At 39.3% G+C, this 20633-nt stretch overlaps 1 pseudogene and 1 gene segment (V, D, J or C); one reads left to right on the forward strand and one right to left on the reverse strand.

The window, feature by feature from the left end:
- LOC133064829 (immunoglobulin kappa variable 2-29-like) overlaps positions 1–20633 on the reverse strand; it is a 134492-nt gene that overhangs the window by 49994 nt on the left and 63865 nt on the right.
- LOC133064221 (pseudouridine-5'-phosphatase-like) lies at positions 9290–9975 on the forward strand (annotated as a pseudogene).

A 20633-nucleotide genomic window follows, 5' to 3' on the forward strand; every position in this document is an offset into this window, starting at 1 on the left:
GGATCGAACCCAGGGCTTCCATATTGCAGGCGGATTCTTTACCAGCTGAGCTACAAGGGAAGCCCTCCTAAGAGAGGAAATAGCCAAATTTGAAACAAGTGGCATTATTGAAATAAATTGATAAACAAATAATATTATGAGTATAGACTTGTCAATGCCTGAATTAAAAAAAGATTCAAATCAATGTCCTAGCCTCTACCTTAACAACCCAAAGAAGAGGAGGCAAAATCCAAAGTAAGCAGAAGAAAGAAAATAATGAAAATTGATGTAGGAATCACTGAAATACAAAACAGAAAATCAATGAAATCAAAATAAGCACCCCGAAATGGAACACTGTTATTATCATGACTAACAAAATCATTACTTTGATGTGTAGTCACTTGATAAGAGTCCCTATTCCAGATCCTTAAAAGTCAGAGTCCTTTTTTAAAAATTAATTTTTATTAGAGTATAGTTGTTTTGCAATGTTGTATTAGTTTCTACTGTATAGCAAAATCAATCAGCTATATGTATACATATATCCCCTCTTTTTTGGATTTCCTTCTCACTTTGGTCACCAGAGAGCACTGAGTGGGGTTCCTTGAGCTACATGGTGGGTCCTCATTATTTATTTTATACACTTAGAGTCCTTGGCTTAGCAGTAAAGAATCCACTTGCATTGTAGGAGTCGTAGGAGATGTGGGTTCAGTCTTTCGGTCAGCAAGATCCCCTGGAGAAGGGAATGTCAACTCATTCCAGTATTCTTGCCTGGAGAATCCCATGAACAGAGGAGCCAGGCGGGCTACAGTTCATAGTGTTGCAAAGAGTCTTCTAATTAGAGGATTAAATCTTTAAGCAGACTATTGCTTAAGAGTTTAATCCATACTTAATCAAAATCAGCAGGATGTGACTCATGGTAGAATTCTTTTGTCAAAGGGATATCAACTGGGGCAGCTACCAACTAGGCTCCAGATCATTCACATTATATAATGGAAATGATGTGTTAATCTGTATGATGTTTTATTGAATGAAAACCAATCTCTCTGCTTCTTCCATTGTGAATAGTAATCTTGAAATTGTGTTTAGAACACTTGATAAAATCCTAATTCCCATAGAAACTGGCAGAATTAATAAAAAAGAAAATTATGATGTTACATAATCTCCTAATACATGATATTCATAATGTCCAAATTTTTTAATAATACTTTGGCTGGTGTATTAATTCTACTGCCTCTCATTGACAGCAAGAGGGCTTTCCTGGTGGTGCTAGTGGTAAAGAAACTGCCAACCAATCCAGGAGATGCAAGAGATGCAAGTTTGATCCCTGGATCAGGAAGATCCCTAGAGTAAGTAATGGTACCCTACTCCAGTATTCTTGCCTGGAAAATTCCAGGAGCATAGGAGCCTGGTGGGCTATAGTCCATGAGATTGCAAAGAGTTTACTGAGATTGCATGCATACACACACACACACACACACACACACACACACACACATACAGGAAAGTGACTCAGTTATACATACATTCATTTATATGTGCATATATACATTCTTTTACATATTCTTTTCCATTATAGTTTATCACAGGATATTTAATATAGTTCCCTGTGCTATACAGGAGGACTTTGTTGTTTATCCATCCTGTATACCAATTTGTATCTGCTAATACCAAACTCCCACTCCTATCCTATCCCACCTCCCTCCCCCTTGGCAACCACCAGTCCATTCTCTAAGGACACTCTTTCTTGAATCTGATCTTCCTACTCTGTGCTTGTATTATCTAAATATATTCTGTCATATGTTTTTTTTTAAAGCAACTATGAGCCATTTTATTAATTTATAACAATTGCATAAAATCTTATAGTTTAACAAATACTTTCACTCTGCTATCATCACAACAATCTGTGATCGTGGTGTTATCACCATCTGCCAAAGAATACAAGCTTCTGGCAAACCACAGCCGTGTCCTATGAATTTCCATATCACTATGCCCACACACAGTAAGATAGTCAAAGAGAATCCCCTGTTATAAACGAGAACATAGGTCCAAACGGTTAACTTGTCCCAGCCCTGTGGGTGTATAGAGGTGGGACTTTGGCTTTGGCTTTTGGCTCTGAATTCTGTGACATTTGCCCAACCTGGATGAATGAATATCTCTCAGTGAATGTAGATATATGGACTTGATTCCTAAGTGTTTTAATAGTTCAAGATAATGTATCTAGGGACATTTTCGGATTGACTTCTCTGTTTTTTTTATTATAAGTTTAAAGTTTTTATGTTTAATATTTGGGGTTAACCTATTAGAAAAGTAATTTTTGTGTATGGTGTAAGAAATTTTATTTCATTTTTCATCATATGGGTATGATACATTATTCTTAAATTTTTTATTGGTTAATTGATTCTCTAGCACATGCACATTTGCATTAAAATGACTATTAAAATGTACCTAAATGGGGATTCTATTGATTGACTTTGCAGAGTAAAGCCAGTTAAATTTTCTGCTTTGGGCAATTCTGTGAAACTTGGGGTTAATCTTGATTATCTCTTAGATTATCTTCTAATAAGAAGATATTGGATTAATTAATTAGAAGATTACTCTTCTAATAAGAAGATAATCCTCTTCTGATCAAGATAAATTATGACTTGTTAGTAGTCTTAAGAATTAAAATGTGCCTACAGTTTTTTGGGCTGGTGAAAGAATAGTACCAGGGGAACATCATCTAGCTACAAGGAGGGCAGAAAAGATCCACAGATTGAAAAGAAAAAATTTCAGAGGAACAGATATGCCAGCGGAAAAATGCTTATAAATTTCCTGGTACTTCATTCCCATGACTGGGCTTCCCTGGTGGCTCAGCGGTAAAGAATCTGCCTACAATGCAGGAGACCTGGGTTTGATCCCTGGGTTTGAAAGATCCCCTGGAGAAGGGAATGGCAACCCACTCCAGCATTCTTGCCTAGAGAATCCCTTAGACAGAAGAGCCTGGTGAGCTACAGTCCTTGGGGTCGAAAGAGTCGGAAACGTCTGAATGACTAACACTTCACTTTTTCCAGTATTCTTGCCTGGGAAATTTCATGGATAGAGGAGTCTCGTGGGCTACAGTCCATGGCGTCACAGAGAGTTGGACATGACTGAACACAGCACTGACAGCCACGATCAGGGCTGGAACAAAGCCTGAACTTTCCTCTTTCCTACAATCATGGATGGTGGAGGAGGCTGGGCAGAGGTGGACAGAAAAAGGCAGGTGACTGCAGAAAAGAGTTTACACTCTTTACTAGGCAATCTGGGTGATGCATCATTAAGAGGATTCCAGAAAAGAAAATGGAGACAAACTTGAACATCTTAAATTGTCCACAGTCCAAACTCTATCTTCTACTTTTATCCCAGAAACTAAGTTATAAAAAGGTTTCATTAATCACAATCTATGAGCATGTTCAGACTCAATTCTGGGGTGGTGCTGTGGGAAATTAATGGTAGAGAGGATAGAAGAAATGAAGAATACTTAAACTATACAAGATTTTGAGAAGTAAAAGACTTGGTTGATCAGCCCATCAAAAATAATAACCAAAAAAGAAATGACACTTCAAATTTGCAAATATACCATGGGAGGTGGGATATGTGTCTGTTGAAAGAATATAATATACAAATGAAACATGAGGAAATATTTTGAAAAAGATGTACTTTAGTAGTATGAGACATTTTCTACAACATGTGATTTTAATTTAAAAGATAGAAAAAAGACATTTAAAGCTGACATAATTGTTCAGAAAATGATATGAAAAATGAAGTTATACAGATATAGATTAAAAACAAAAATTAAAGCAAAGCAGAACTAATAATTATAATATAAAAATATAATCAGAGGATGAAAGACTGAGTAGAGGACACATAGAACAAGCTTTAAAAAAAGAGTAGAATTTAGAGAAAAACCAAATATATGTAAGGATGATACTTGTAATTCTTCCTTTTCAATTCTGTTTTTTGTTGTTATGATTGTTACATTAATGAATTGGCCAGGATTGGCCAGTATATCTTTTTTAAAAAAAATAAATTTATTCATTTTTATTTGAAGAATAATTGCTTTACAGTATTGTGTTGGTTTCTGCCAAACATCAACATGAATCAGCCATAGGTATACTTACTTCCTCTCCTTCTTGAACCTCCCTCCATCTTCCCTCCACATCCCACCTTCTAGGTTGTTACAGGGCCCCAGTTTGAGTTCCCTGAGTCATATAGCAAATTTCCATTGGCTATTTATTTTATATATGGTAATGTATATTTCCATGTTACTCTCTCCATAAGACTGGTATATCTTTAAAGGACTTCCCTAGTGGCTTAGATGGTAAAGTATCTGCCTGCAATGAGGGAGACCTGGATTCGATCCCTGGGTTGGGAAAATCCCCTGGAGGAGGGCATGGCAATCCACACCAGTATTCTTGCAATCCAATGCCACTGTCATGAAATTGTGCTTAAACCTGGTTGTGTATTTAGGTCCAAAAAAAATTCCAGGAATCAGGGATTTGTCCTGAGTTACTTTTGTCCTGGAGTTACTTTTCAGGACATTAAGATTTCTAAATAGAGGTAGAGATGCTAAAACTGAGCAGACACAACAGCAGCTGCTTGAAAAGGAAACAGCTGGTAGAATGAAAAACCCTCAAAGTGTTGTGGAGGTTTTTGTTCAACCTTGAATCACTGTGGTACCCACTGCTGTGCTGATAGCAGTAATAAGCTGCAGCATCTTCAGGCTCCAGGCTGCTGATGGTGAGAGTAAAGGATGTCCCTGACCCACTGCCACTGAACCGGGCTGGGATGCCGGAGGCCCTGCTGGAGGCAGTACCGATGAGGAGCCTGGGGACCTGCCCAGGTTTCTGCTGGCACCAGTCTAAGTAGCTGCTAACACTCTGACGGGTGCCACAGGTGAGGGTGGCTGCTTCCCCTGGAGTCAAAGCCAGGGAGGCTGGAGACTGTCAGCACGATTTCTCCCATGGCATCTGAGATTGGAAATAAAAGGAAAATTCAGTAATTTAGATCATACCTGTTGTCCTCCCACTGGGCTGGGGACCTTAGGCTTTAATTATTGTGCTTGCTGAAGAAAGGTGCAAGACCCAGGTGCATGAACACAGTTTTCACTGATATGTGGAAACATCTCATGTTTCTCTCACCTGGGATCCAGAGGAACAGGAGGCAGAGAAGCTGAGCTGGGGCCTCCATGGTCCACTCTGTGTCCTGACAGAGGCAGACCTTCCCAGAGCCCCAGCCTGCATGGATATGGGCTCTGGGCATCAGGGTGGGCTGGGAGGAACAGCTGGGGTGGGAGAGCTGGGCTTCCAGCTGCAGAAACCACATGCCTTCTCTTCTCTCTGCTTGAGCAGTTCACCCCCAGGTGGTCAAGTCAGAAAAACCTTAGTCTGACTTAGTCTGAGAGATGCGTTTGTCTCCTCTGGTCACAGAATTTTCTTCCTGTATCTCCTTCTTCATTCTTCACCTAGATTCAGACAGATGGTGTTTGCTATAAGCCTGCTGGAAACAAAATCAATGCTTGTGATTCTGTTTTCCTCTTTATAGCAGCAGTGTACCTAGTTATCTCCCTTGGTGAATGATTGAATCAAAATGGATTGAGGAGTTAATCAGAATTTTATCTTCCAGATACAGCATTCATTTGCTGCTTAGTGATACTTCTTGTGGGCATTTCCCAAGAAATCATCTTATTCTTTTTTAGAATTAGAAAAGAGTAACAACAAGTTAGGCCAGGAAACATGGTTGGAAGAATGACCACAGCTTCACAGATTAGCAGGACTTAGCTCACCCCCCAACCCTGCCCCCAGTGTACCGATACCATATCCATGAAGACAAACAATGGTTCTGTCCATGTAGGAGTCAACTTTTCCTTGGCTGATTCTCTCTTCTCTACACCACTCCATTCTGCACAAAGCATCCATCTCACCCATACTCACTTTGTTCTGTCCTTAATACTTTGGGAAAGGTATGTTCTAATCTTGATCTAAATATAATCCAGTTTGGGTACACTTGTATTCCTGAGAATTGTGCACATGTGGTAGAGAGCTTGGTCCAAGGATGTTCCCTGGTACAGACTGAGCAACTCTTTAGGTTACATTCTCTAGTTCTGATTCTTATTTCCTATAAATCTGCTCTTTTTCCTAAAGTAGTTAAACTCTGTTGCTTTCTCAGCCTTTCTCTACATTACAAGGAAACAGTCTTATTAAATACTACTCAAATTTTAAATGAAACTTTTAGAAATTATAGCTTGGTCCACGGACAGCTGTTATCAATCCAATGTTCCAGACACTATCCTGGCAGAATAAAAATTACAGGGTATGTCATATGGGCTAGCAGTATTGCTTCATATTATTTGTGTGTCTTATATATGCTATATTTATTGAAATGAAGTGAAGTCGCTCAGTCGTGTCCAACTCTTAGCGACCCCATGGACTGTAGCCTACCAGGTTCCTCCGTCCATGGGATTTTCCAGGCAAGAGTACTGGAGTGGGCTGCCATTTCCTTCTCCAGGGCATCTTGCCAACCCAGGGATCGAACCCAGGTCTCCTGCATTGCAGACAGATGCTTTACTGTCTGAGCAACCAGGGAAGCCACACATGTAAATATGTGTTTTGATAATCCAAAAATGTAAGGGTCGCTGGCTTAGGAATCCCTGCATTGCATGAGGTTTGCCCACATTTTAAAAATTATGAACAAAATCCTTCAGTAATTATTTCTATGACTGTCAAAACTTTTGTTTGATGAAATTCCCTGAAGGTCCAGTGGTTAAGACTTTGCCAGTGTAGGGGCTGTGGGTTGGCTCCCTGACTGGGGAGCTAAGATCCCACATGCCTTGCATCCAGAAAACCAAAAGTTAATAAACAAAAGTAATATTGTAACAAATTCACTAAAGACTTTAAAAATGGTTCACATAAAAAAAATGTTAAAACTTCTATTTGAGATAAGGTAGAGGACATTGACTGAGGTATAACACTGGAAGCTGTGGAAGCTTGATCTGTGATATTGCTATTGTCTTATTGTTAGTGAGTACTATGGGTGGAAAGTCAGCTAAAATATTTACAGAAGTGCAAGTGATCATCGAGGAATATCTGTCTTCTCTAGAGCAGTCTTGCTTCCCCCATTCAAAATGTCTTTATGACAAAATGAGGTTTTGAGTCATATACTAGGTGGTAATGGGATGCAGAGGAAAGATCTGGAGTAACAGGAAGGAGTGTTCAACCCTCAAATAGTGGTTGAGGCACAGTGAGCAGGTGGAGTAACACATTTATTTAAATACTCTTTGTTTATCATGATGGAAAAAGGAAGTAGCATGTCAGATTTACTTCTGAGGGTTACTAAGTTATTTTGTGATGAAAGGACTATTTATTCTTTGTCCAATAGATTTTTTAAAAATTCAAAGTCTGTTTGCATATATTAATATTATTTATCTTCTCTACATGCCTGAGTTGTAGTTTTTGTAAATCAATTTTTTATTGACTTATAGTTGAATTATTAAATCAGATTGGATTGAAATCAGGTTGATTATATTCTTTGCCACCAAAGATGGAGAAGTTCTATATTGTCAGCAAAAACAAGACTGGGAGCTGACTGTAGCACAGATCATGAACTCTTTATTCCCAAATTCAGACTTAAATTGAAGAAAGTAGGGAAAACCACTAGACCATTCAGGTATGATCTAAATTATATCCCTTATGATTATACAGTAGAAGTGACAAATAGATTCAAGGCATTAGATCTGATAGACAGAGTGCCTGAAGAACTATGAATGGAGGTTCGTGACATTGTACAGGAGGCAGTGATCAAGAGCATCCCCAAGAAAAAGAAATACAAAAAGGCAAAATGGTTGTCTGATGAGGTCTTGAAAATAGCTGAGAAAAGAAGAGAAGCTAAAGGCAAAGGAGAAAAGGAAAGCTATACCCATTTGAATGCAGAGTTCCAAAGAATAACAAGGAGAGATAAGAAAGTCTTTCTCAGTGATCAATGCAAAGAAATAGAAGAAAACAATAGAATGGGAAAGACTAGAGATTTATTCAAGAAAATTAGAGATACCAAAGAAACATTTCATGCAAAGATGGGCACAATAAAGGACAGAACTGGTATGGATCTAACAGAAGCAAGAAGGTATTAAGAAGAAGTGGCAAGAATACACAGAAGAACTATACAAAAAAAGATCTTCATGACCCAGATAATCATGATGGTGTGATCACTCACCTAGAGCCAGACATCTTGGAATACAAAGTCAAATGGGCCATAGGAAGCATCACTATGAACAAAGCTAGTGGCGGGGATGGAATTCCAGTTGATCTATTTCAAATCCTAAAAGATGATGCTGTGAAAGAGCTGCACTCAATATGACAGCAAATCTGGAAAACTCATCAGTGGCCACAAGACTGGAAAGTCAGTTTTCATTCCAATCTCAAAGAAAGGCAATGCCAAAAAATGTTTAAACTACCGCACAATTGCACTCGTCCCATAGACGGAGGAGCCTGGTAGGCTGCAGTTCACGGGGTCGCAAGGAGTCAGACGTGACTGAGAGACTTCACTTTCACTTTTAACTTTCATGCATTGGAGAAGGAACTGGTAACCCACTCCAGTGTTCTTGCCTTGAGAATCCCAGGGATGGCGGAGCCTGGTGGGCTGCTGTCTATGGAGTCGCACAGAGTCAGACATGACTGAATCGACTTAGCAGCAACAACAGCACATGCTAGTAAAGTAATGCTCAAAATTCTCCAAGCCAGGCTTCAACAGCAGGTGAACAGTGACCTTCCAGATGTTCAAGCTGGATTTAGAAAAGGCATAGGAACCAGAGATCAAATTGCCAACATCCATTGGATCATCCAAAAAGCAAGAGAGTTACAGAAAAACATCTACTCTGCTTTACTGACTATGCCAAAGCCTTTGACTGTGTGGGTCACAACACACTGTGGAAAATTCTTCAAGAGATGGGAATACCAGACCACCTGACCTGCCTCCTGAGAAATCTGTATGCAGGTCAACAGTTAGAACTGGACATGGAACAACAGACTGGTTCCAAATAGGGAAAGGAGCACGTCAAGGCTGTATACTGTCACCCTGGTTATTTAACTTATACGCAGAGTACATCATGCGAAATGCTGGGCTGGATGAAGCACAAACTGGAATCAAGATTGCCATGATAAATATCAGTAAACTCAGATATGCATTTGACACCACCCTTATGGCAGAAAGCAAAGAAGATCTAAAGAGCCTCTTGTTGAAAGTGAAAGAGGAGAGTAAAAAAGTTGGCTTAAAACTGAAAATCCCCTGCCTGCCCACAATGGTGGCAGCGCCCGCACTCCCTCCGCATCCGGTCAGGCACCGCTTTTTAACATGGATGGCCTCCTTCTGGATACAAAGCGGCTCTACTCTGCGGTGTTTGAGGAAATCTGCGGTTGCTACGGGAAGAAGTACAGCTGGGACGTGAAGTCCCTGGTGATGGTCAACAAGGCGCTAGAGGCAGCCCAGGTCATCATGGACCCCGTTCAGCTCCCGATGTCCAAAGAGGGGCTGGTGGAGGTCAGCCAGGAGAAGCTGAAGGTCTTCCCCACGGCCGCTCTCATGGAGAAGCTGATCTGGCTCCTGCGAAAGCACGACATGCGGTGCGCTGTGGCCACCAGCTCAGGGACTGCGTCCTTCCAGATGAAGACCAGCAGGCACGAGGACTTCTTCAGCCTCTCCCATCACGTCGTGCTGGGCGACGATCCCGAGGTGAAGAGCTGGAAGCCCGAACCGGACATCTTCCTGGCCTGTGCGGGCCGGTTTTCTCCCGCTCCTCCCGTGGACAAGTGCCTAGTCCTCCAAGACGCGCCCAACGGGGTGGACGCGGCCCTTGCTGCCGGGTGCAGGTGGTCATGGTTCCGGACAAAAAACCTAAACCAGGACCTGACCACCAAGGCCAACCTTGTCCTGGGTTCCCTGCAGGATTTCCTGCCTGAGCTGTTTGGCCTGCTGCCCTACGAGTGAGAGGCCCCCAGGGCCCTGCCAGGAGATGGCCGGAGGGAAGCCCAGAGAGCTGGAGTGAAGCCCAGTGCCCAGACCTCCACCGGAACCGGCCTTCAGCCTCCAAGCCTTCTCAGTCCACGAGGGCCTGGCCTACACTCTCAACGGGGGCTGCAAACCCTCACTTGACACAGAGAAAGTAAACACAGCCCAGAACACAGATGGAAATTGTCACTTGAATAACCATATTTAGTATCTGAATAATTTAGGTTCACGTCTTTTTCTTCTTTGGTGTTCTCAGTCCTAGCTGAAAAATGTAAAATATGTATACATATATGTATGTGCTTGTATGTATATATATGTAGGTACATATTATATTTATGTATATCGTGTACTGTATCACTCTGTTTCATTTTAATGGGCAATAGCAGCTGACGCAAGTGAGGTGGTAATTGTTTGGTTTGTAACCTGAGTGGGAAATGCACGTCATAGATGAGCTTTTAATAAGCGAGTCTCTATCAGCAAACATTGACATTCTTCCTGTGTCCTTTAAAGCGCTCTGGACCTGTAGTCAGAGCCGGTGACCTCTATCATCCATTGTTTCCTGTCAGTGTGAACATAATTGTAGCCTACGTCTGAAATCGAGGTTCATATCTACGTTTGAGAACTTTTTCTACCTCAGAGAAATAATTTCCTTTGTAATCATTTATTTTTCTAATATGCTGTTTGGTACAGAAAGAATTGGATTGGAGAATGAAGTCTTGGTACCACCAAGAACCCATTTGGGGAACAATTTATTGGACATTATGCTCTGGCGATTAACTCCTTCTGATAGATTTTCTCTAGAAACCAGGCATGCTGCAGTCCATGGGTTCTCAAGGAGTTAGACACGACTTAGCAACTGAACAACAACAACAGACTCCTCAGCCTTTTTCGATGGGAACATCATTGAAAATGAGAATAATGTAATCACAGGGTGTTCCTAGTGGTGGCCCCCACAAGTGTTCGCTGTTATTGATTGTCGTTAAGCTGATTTTTCAACTGTGTAAAGTCTTAGAACAATCATAGAAATGTATGTGACTGCCTGGTTTGGTGATTGTTCATGATTATTTCTGGCCTTCGACCAATTTTGCACCATTTCAGCTGACTGATCTCAATATTTCTTGATGGCCTGTATATGTGTCTGTTCTTTGAATTCTCCCTGAAATTGCTTGTAACATTTTTCTGTTTCCCTCACCACTTAATTTCATTGAATAAAAGTTTTCACACTAAAAAAAAAACAAAAACCAATATTCAGAAAACTAAGATTATGGCATCCAGTCCCATCACTTCATGACAAATGGATGGGGAAACAATGGAAACAGTGAGAGACTTTTATTTTTGGGAGGCTCCAAAATCACTACAGATGGTGACTGCAGCCATGAAATTAAAAGACACTTGCTACTTGAAGGAAAGCTATGACAAACCTAGACAGCATATTAAAAGGCAGAGACATTACTTTGCCAACAAAGGTTTGTCTAGTTAAACCTATGGTTTTTCCAGTAGTCATGTAGGGATGTGAGAGTTGGACTATAAAGAAAGCTGAGTGCCAAAGAATTGTTGCTTTTGAACTGTGGTTTTGGAGAAGACTCTTGAGAATCCCCCAGACTGCAAGGAGATCCAATCAGTCCATCCTAAAGGAAATCAGTCCTGAATGTTCATTGGAAAGGCTGATGCTGAAACTGAAACTCCAATACTTTGGCCACCTGATGTGAAGAACGGACTCATTTGAAAAGACCCTGATGCTGGGAAAGATTGAAGGTGGGAGGAGAAGGGGTCAACAGAGGATGAGATAGTTAGATGGCATCACCAACTCAATGTGCATGAGTTTGAGTAAGCTCCGGGAATTGGTGACAGACAGGGAGGCCTGGTGTGTGGCAGTCCTTGGGGTTGCAAAGAGTCGGACATGACTGAGCAACTGGACTGAACTGAACTGATAGTTGAATTATAATGCTGTGTTAATTACTGCTGTACAGCAAAGCGATGTAGTTATACACACATATGTATGTATATGTATACACATTCCTTTTGTATTCCTTTCTATTATGGTTTATCACAAGATATTGAATATAGTTCTCTTTGCTAAAGTAGGGCCTTGTTGTTTATTCATTCTATATATACCAGTTTGCATCTGCTAATCCCAAACTCCCAATCCAATCCTGTCCTACCTCCTCCTCCTTGGCAGCCACCAATCTATTTTCTGTGTCCCTGATTTTGCTTCTGTTTCATAGATATGTCACATTTCATTTGTTTTTGTCTTTCTGACTTAGTTCACTTAATATGATAATCTCTAGTTGCATTCGTGTTGTTTCAAAATGCATTATTTTATTCTTTTTTTATGGCTGAAAACTATTCCTTTGTGTTTATATGTATCATATCTTCTTTATCCATTTATATGTTGATGAACATTGAGGTTGTTTCCATGTCTTGGCTATAGTAAATACTGCTGCTATAAACATAGGGGTGCATGTATCTTTTTGAATTATAGTTCATTTGGGTGTATGCCTAGGAGTGGGTTGTGGATCATGTGGTAGTTCTTTTTTTAGTTTTCTAAGGAACCTCCATATAGTTTTCCACAGTGGCTGTAACATCTAACATTCCCACCAACAGTTTAAGAGGGTTCCCTTTTCCCCTCATGCAGAGGGGTATCACTTTAATGCTGTTTCCAACTGCACACTTGGCTCCATGATTACTCAACTCTTTCTTCTGATATTTACACACGTATTACCAATATTTACATATTTATTAGTTATCCTAAACCATACCTTCTTACACTGAGATTTTCTATGTTAATTAAAAAATTTTTTTGACCCAAGTGAATTAATGTCCACTCAATGGTGTTGGGTAGAACCTAAAATAATTTCATTGTAAACCATCCATCTACACTTAAGAAAACTACATGCAGCATTTGAAAGTGAAACGTTGAGAATTATAGCTAGATAGTAGTGCAAAAAAGATGAAGGGTAAGATTAAAAAATTGCTACTATGTTTGAAAGGAATTTCTGTACTGCTTACCTGATATCTACTCAAAAACTTGTACGAGAATGTTCATGGTAGTGTTACTGAGTTAACGAAAGAGTGGGAGCAACCAAAAATCCATCAGCTGTTGAATGGAAAACCAAAATGGAAAGCAGAAAAAAAGCAAAATGGAAAACCATTTCATATAATGAAATGCTATTTGGCCGTAACAAGAAATGAAGTACTATAATATGCTACAACATGGATAAACCTTGCAAACACTATGGTAAGTGAGTAAGCCAGCCACTAAAGACCACTTGTAGTACAATCAATTTATAGGAAATTTCCACCGTAGGCAGACAGAAAGTAGATTTGTGGTTACTTAGGACTTAGGAGTATTTGATGCTGGAGGAAATGAGGAGTAACTGTTAATGGGTACAGATAACTTTTTGAAAATATTCTAAAATTGACTGTGGTGATGTTTGCACAACTCTGAGTATACTAAAGTCTATAGTATTCTACAATATAAATTGGTGAATTATATTGTAAATGTATTATAATGCCATAAAACTATTAATAAAAAGTCTAAAAAAAAGTCTTAAGATTTCAAGAGTGAAGAGACCTTGGGCAAGGAATAATAACAATAAGTGATTAGTAGAAACCAATAGAGCTGTTTGTTATTTGGGGGCTTTTTATTCTGAGATGTGCTTTAAACATTTAAAGATAATCCTTTTTTCTTTTTGAATTATTGGGAAAGAACTTTATCCTAAAATGGAGTCACTAGAATTATCCATAATGCTCTTCAACTAGGTATATGACTTTGAACAACTGTTACCATCTACCTGTCTGGGTCTTACTCATCTCTATTGAATGGTACCACAAATGTGATTTTTTTTAAATCCTCTTGGGATTTTGATTTGACTAGGTTTTCTTTGATTTCCAAAAATAATATTATGGAGTCTACAGTGTAGTTTATATCCTCTTCAGTACTTGATGCTGTGGATGCTCTTGTAGATGGTGTGTTTTGTAATTTTGAATTTTATAACTTGTTGCAGCTATGTTGTTGTTCAGTTGCTCAGTCATGTCTGACTCTTTGCGACCCCATGGACTGCAGCACGCCAGGCTTCCCTGTGCTTCACCATCTCCCAGAGCTTGCTCAAACTCATATCCATTGAGTTGGTATTGCCATCCAACCATCTTGTCCACTGTTGTCCCTTTCTCTTCCTGCCTTTAATCTTTCCCAGCATCAGAGTCTCTTCCAATGAATCAGTGTTTTGCATCAGGTGGCCAAAGTGTTGGAGCTTGAGCTTCAGCATCAGTCCTTCCAATGAATATTCAGGGTTGATTTCCTTTAGGATTGACTGGTTGAATCTCCTTGCTGTCCAAGGGACTCTCCAGCACCACAATTTGAAACCATAATTATTCAGCACTCAGCCTGCTTTATGGTCCAACTCTCACATCCATACATGACTACTGGAAAAACCATAGCTTGACTATATGAACCTTTGCAAAGTAATGTCTCTGCTTTTTAATACTCTGTCTAGGTTTGTCATAGCTTTTCTTCCAAGGAGAAAGCGTCTTTTAAGTTCCTGGAGGCAGTCATCATCCGCAGTGATAAATCTGTCACTGTTTCCCTATCTATTTACCATGAAGTGATGGGATCAGATATTATGATCTTAATTTTTTGAATGTTGAGTTTTGAGCCAGCTTTCTCTTCTTTCAATTTCACTAAAGAGGCTCTTTAGTTCCTCTTCACTTTCTGCCAAAAGGATGAAATATCAATATAGAAATATTAATTTGGTTTTACATATTGACCTTGAATCCAATGGTTTGTTATTTCAAGAATTTCTGTGCAGATTATTTTGTATTTCCTCTGCACACAATCCACTCATCTTGAATTATGATAGACTTAATTCTTCCTTTCCAGTTCTGTTCTTTGTTTTTGTTGCCTCATTGCAATGGCCAAGGCAAGTATATCTTTAAAAGCATCCACTCATATGTGTCTGATCCAGTGACACTGGCAATGAAATTGTGTCTAAACCTGTCTGTGCATTTAGGTTTAAGAAAAATTCCAGGAATCAGAGTTCAAATCTTGTCATGGAGTTCCTTTCCAGAACTTTAAGATTTCTAGATAGGGGCAGAGTTGCTAAAACTGAGCAGCCACTGCAGTAGCTACTTATAAAGGAAACAGCTGGTAGAATGAAAAGCCCTCAAAGGTTAAGGAGGTTTTCGTTTGACGTTGGATCACTGTGGTACCCACTGCTATGCTGATAGCAGTAATAAACTGCAGCATCTTCAGGCTCCAGGTACTGATGGTGAGAGTAAAGGATGTCCCTGACCCACTGCCACTGAACCGGGCTGGGATGCCGGAGGCCCTGCTGGAGGCAGTATAGATGAGGAGCCTGGGGGCCAGCCCAGGTTTCTGCTGGTACCAGTTTAAGTAGTTGCTAATACTCTGACTGGCCCTGCAGGTGAGGGTAGCTGTTTCTCCTGGAGTCAAAACCAGAGAGGCCGGAGACTGCCAATGTTGCTTCTCCAGTGGCATCTGAGGTTGGAAATATAAAGAAAAGTCACTCATGTAGTCTGGATCATACCTTTGTCTTCCCAGCAGGCTAGGATCATTGATCTACACTGAGCTTTAATTGCGCTTGCCTAGCAAAGGTACAGGATTCAACTGCATAAGTACTGTTTTCACTGACATGTAGAACCATCCCATGTTCCTCTCATCTGGGACCCAGAGTAACAGGAGGCAGAGAAGCTGAGCAAGGGCTTCCATGATCACCTTGGAGGCAGATTGGAGGCAGATCATCCCAGAGCACTGACTCAGGCATAGATATGGGGTCTGAGCAGCAGGGTGGACTGGGAGGAACATGCAAAGCAGCTGGGGTGGGAGAACTGGGCTTCCAGCTGCAGAAACTACATGCCTCCTCTTCTCTACACTTGAGCAGTCCACCCCCAGGTGGTCACATCAGTAAAGGCTTTTGACTTTGTCTGAGAGATGAATTTGTCTCCTCTGGTCACAGAATTTTCTTCCTGTATCCTCACACTTCGTTATTTACCTAGTTTTGGAGAAATGGTATTTGTGTCAGCCTGTTGGGGATAAAATAGATGCCTGTAGTTCCATTTTCTTCTGTCTATGAGCAATGTTTCTAGATGTCTCCCTTGGTGCATAACTGGATCAAAATTTATTGAGGGGTAATTCTCTATTCTCTACACCACTCCATTCTGCACAAAGCATCCATCTAACCCACTCTCAGGTCATTTTCTCCTTAATAATTTGGGAAAACTATGTTCATACTCCTGATCTAAATGTAATCCAATCTGGACATGCTTGTGAGAATTGTACACATGTGGTAGAGAGAGCTTGGTCCAAGGATGTTCCCTGGTATAGACTGAGCAGCTTTTTAGTTTACATTCTCTAGTTCTGATTCTTATTTCCTACAAATCTTCCCCTTTACATTAAGTAGTTAAAACTCTATTGCTTTCCAAAACTTTTGCTACATTTCAAGGAAGCAGTCTTGTTAATGCTACTCAAAGTTCTAAATGAGTCTTCATCCATTCAGAGATTATAGCTTGGTCCATAGCCAGCTGATAGCCACCCAAAGATCCAGACACTATCATGGCAGAATGGAAAACACAGTGTTAGTCATATGGACTGATAGAATTGCTTCATCATATTTACATATAGTATATATGAAATGTATTTGTAAATATGTGCACTAATTTTAAAAATGCAAGGATCACTGCCTGAAGGTATGTGTGCATTGCTTAAGTCTTGCCCACTTTTAAAAAGCTATGAACAAAATGCTTCAGTATTATTTGTATGACTCTCAAAATTTCTGTTTGAAGTACTGTAGAGAAGACTGACTGAGATAAAGCAGTGGAAGCTTGTCCTGTGACATTGTTGTTGCTATTGTTAGGGAGTACAGTAGGTATAAAGTCAGCTAGAAGATTTACAAGAGTTGTTGTTCAGTTGCTCAGTCATGTCTGACTCTTTGTGACACCATGAACTGCAGCACACCAGACTTCCCTGTCCTTCACCATCTCCTGGAGTTGCTCAAACACATGTCCATTGAGTCGGTGATGCCATCCAACCATCTCATCCATTGTTGTCCCCTTCTCCTCCTGCCTTCTATCTTTCCCAGGATCAGGGTCTTTTCTAATGAGTCAGTTCCTCACATCAGGTGGCCAAAGTATTGGAGCTTCAGCTTCAGCATCAGTCCTTCCAATGAATATTCAGGGTTGATTTCCTTTAGGATTGACTTGTCTCTCCTTGCAGTCTGAGGGAATCTCAAGGGTCTTCTACAACATCACAGTTCAAAAGCATCAATTCTTCAGTGCTCAGCCTTCTTTATTCCAACTCTGACATCCATACATGTGAGAGCATGGATTTGACTATATGCACCATTGTCAGCAAAGTAATATCTCTGCTTTTTAATATGTTATCTAGGTTTGTCATAGCTTTCTTCCAAGGAGCAAGTGTCTTTTAATTTCATGGCTGCAGTCACCATCCGCAGTGATTTTGAAGCCTAAGGAAATAGTTTCTCACTGTTTCCATTGTTTCCCCATCTATTTGCCATGAAGTGATGGGACCAGATGCCATGATCTTAGTTTTTTGAACCTTGAGTCTTAAGGCAGCTTTTTAACTCTCTTTCACCTTCATCAAGAGGCTGTTTAGTTCCTCTTCACTTTCTGCCATAAGGGTGGTGTCATTTGCATATCTGAGGTTATTGATATTTCCCCTAGCAAACTTGATTCCAGCTTGTGATTCATCCAGCCCAGCATTTCACATTATGTACTCTGCATATAAGTTAAAAAAGCATACTGCATAAGTATATACATCCTTTATGCATATAAGTAAATAATAAATTTACAGGAGTTCTCTTCCTCATATTCACAACTCCCTCTAAAGATGTTCAGATGATCATCCAGGAATATATGACTTCTCCAGAGAACTCTTGTTTGCTCCATCCAAAAGGTTTTTATTACAAAATGAGGTTTTGAGTTACATACTAGGAGGTGCTGAGATGTAGAGAAAAGAACTGGTGTAACAAGTAGGGGTGTTCAGCCCTCAAATAGTGGTTGAGGCACAGTGAGTTGGTGGAGTAGCACATTTGTATAATTACTCTGTGCTTATCATGATGGAAAAAGATATAACATGTGAAATTTACTTCTGGAAGACTACTAGGTTATTTTGTACCAAAAGAACTATCTATTCCTTGTCAAATAGATTTTTAAAAAATTCAATCTGTTTACATCTATTAATATTATGTATCTTCTTTACACACATGAGTTGTGGTTTTTTAAAATTAATTTTTTATTGAGTTATAGTTGAATTATAATGCTGTGTGAATTACCATTGTACTGTAAAGTGACTCAGTTATACATATATATATGTATATATATATATTTACATATACATTCTTTTTCATATTCTTTTCCATTATGGAAAAGGATATCATAGGATATTGCATATAGTCCCCTGTGCTATACAGTAGGACCTTGTTATTTATTCATTCTATATATACCAGTTTGCATCTGTTAATCCCAAACTTCCACTCCTACCCTCTCCCACTCCCTCCTTCTTGACAGCCAGCAGTCTATTTTTGTGTCCCTGATTTTTTTTCTGTTTCATAGATAGGGTCATTTGTGTCATGTTTTAGATTCCACATATGACTGATATCATATTGTACTTATCTTTCTGACTTATTTTACTTAGTATGATAAACTCTAGCCATGTTATTCCAAATGGCATTATTTTATTCTTTTTTTATGGTTGAAAACTATTCCTTTGTGTACATACATATCATATCTTCTTTATCCATTCATGTGTTGATGAATATTTAGGTTATTTTCATGTCTTGGCTATAGTAAATAGTGCTGCTAGTAAACATAGGGGTGCACATATCTTTTTGAATTACAATTTATCTGGGTGTATGTTGAGGAGAGGGATTGTGGATCATATGGTAGTACTATTTTTAGTTTTCTGAGGAACCCCCATACTGTTTTCCACAGTGGCTATAGCATCTCACATTCCTACCAACAGTTTAGAAGGGTTTCCTTTTCCTCAAACCCAGAGGGGTATCTCTAATGCTGTTTCCAGTTACACACTTGGCTCCCTGATTACTCAACCCTCTTTTCCAATATTTACATACATATTTAGTTATCCTACACCATAATTTCTGACATAGAAACTTTTTAGATCAATTAAAACTTTTTTTGACTCAAGTGAATCAAAGTACATTCAACATTACTGGATAGAACCTAAAATAATTTCTTTGTATACCATCCTTCTACATTTACAAAAAACTACATGCAACATTTGAATGTGGAAACTTGAGAAATATAGCTAAATAGTAGGGTAAAAAAAGATGAAGAGTGAGACAAAAAATTGTTACCATCAGTTTGAAAGGAATTTCCTTATTGCTCACCTGATGTCCACATAAAAACTTTTCCAAGAATGTTCATAGTAGTGTTATTGAGTTGACCAAATAGTGGGATCCGCCCAAATGTCCATCAGCTGCTGAATGGAAAAGCAATATGTGGCACATTGATCTAGTGAAATGTTATTTGACCATAATAAGAAATGAAGTACTATAATATGCTACAACATGGATAAACTTTGCAAATACTATGGTAAGTGAATTAGCCACTAAAAACCTCATGTAGTATGATCAATTTATATGAAATATCTACAATAGGCACAGACCAAAAGTAGATTACTGATTATCTAGGACTTGGGAATATTTGATGCTGGAGGGAGAAGGGGATAACTGGTAATGGGTACAGGATATCTTTTAGAAAACATTCTATAATTGACCTTAGTGATGATTACACAACTCTGTGAGTATATTAAGGTTCATAGTATTGTACAATATAAATTGTTGAACTATGTTGTATATGAATCATGATGCCATAAAGTTGTTAGTAAAAAGTCTAGAGTTTCAAGACTGAAGAGACTTAGGGCAAGGTATAACAAGAATATGTGAGTAGTAGAAACCAAAAGAGCTATTTGTAAACCTGGGGCTTTTGTTCTGAGGTGTGTTTTGAGCATTTAAAAATGATGATTTTTATGTATGGTGTTAGAAAGTGTTCTAGTTTCATTCTTTTACAAGTGGTTGACCAGTTTTCCCAGCACCACTTGTTAAAGAGGTTGTCTTTTTTCCATTGTATATCCTTGCCTCCTTTGTCGAAGATAAGGTGTCCATAGGTTCGTGGATTTATCTCTGGACTTTCTATTCTGTTCCATTGATCTATATTTCTGTCTTTGTGCCAGTACCATACTGTCTTAATGACTGTGGCTTTGTAGTAGAGTCTTAAGTCAGGCAGGTTGATTTCTCCAGTTCCATTCTTCTTTCTCAAGATTACTTTGGCTATTCGAGGTTTTTTGTATTTCCATACAAATTGTGAAATTATTTGTTCTAGTTCTGTAAAAAATACCATTGGTCGCTTAATAGGGATTGCATTGAATCTATAGGTTGCTTTGGGTAGTATAGCCATTTTGACAATACTGATTCTTCCAATCCATGAACACGGTATGTTTCTCCATCTGTTTGTGTCCTCTTTGATTTCTTTCATCAGTGTTTTATAGTTTTCTATGAAAAATTATTGGGAAAGAACTTTATCATCAAATAGGGTCACTCTGTGATGCTCATCAGTTTGGTGGGTGACCTTGAACAATGCCC

Source organism: Dama dama, chromosome 11 (assembly GCF_033118175.1).
Source record: "Dama dama isolate Ldn47 chromosome 11, ASM3311817v1, whole genome shotgun sequence".
Lineage (NCBI taxonomy): Eukaryota > Metazoa > Chordata > Mammalia > Artiodactyla > Cervidae > Dama > Dama dama.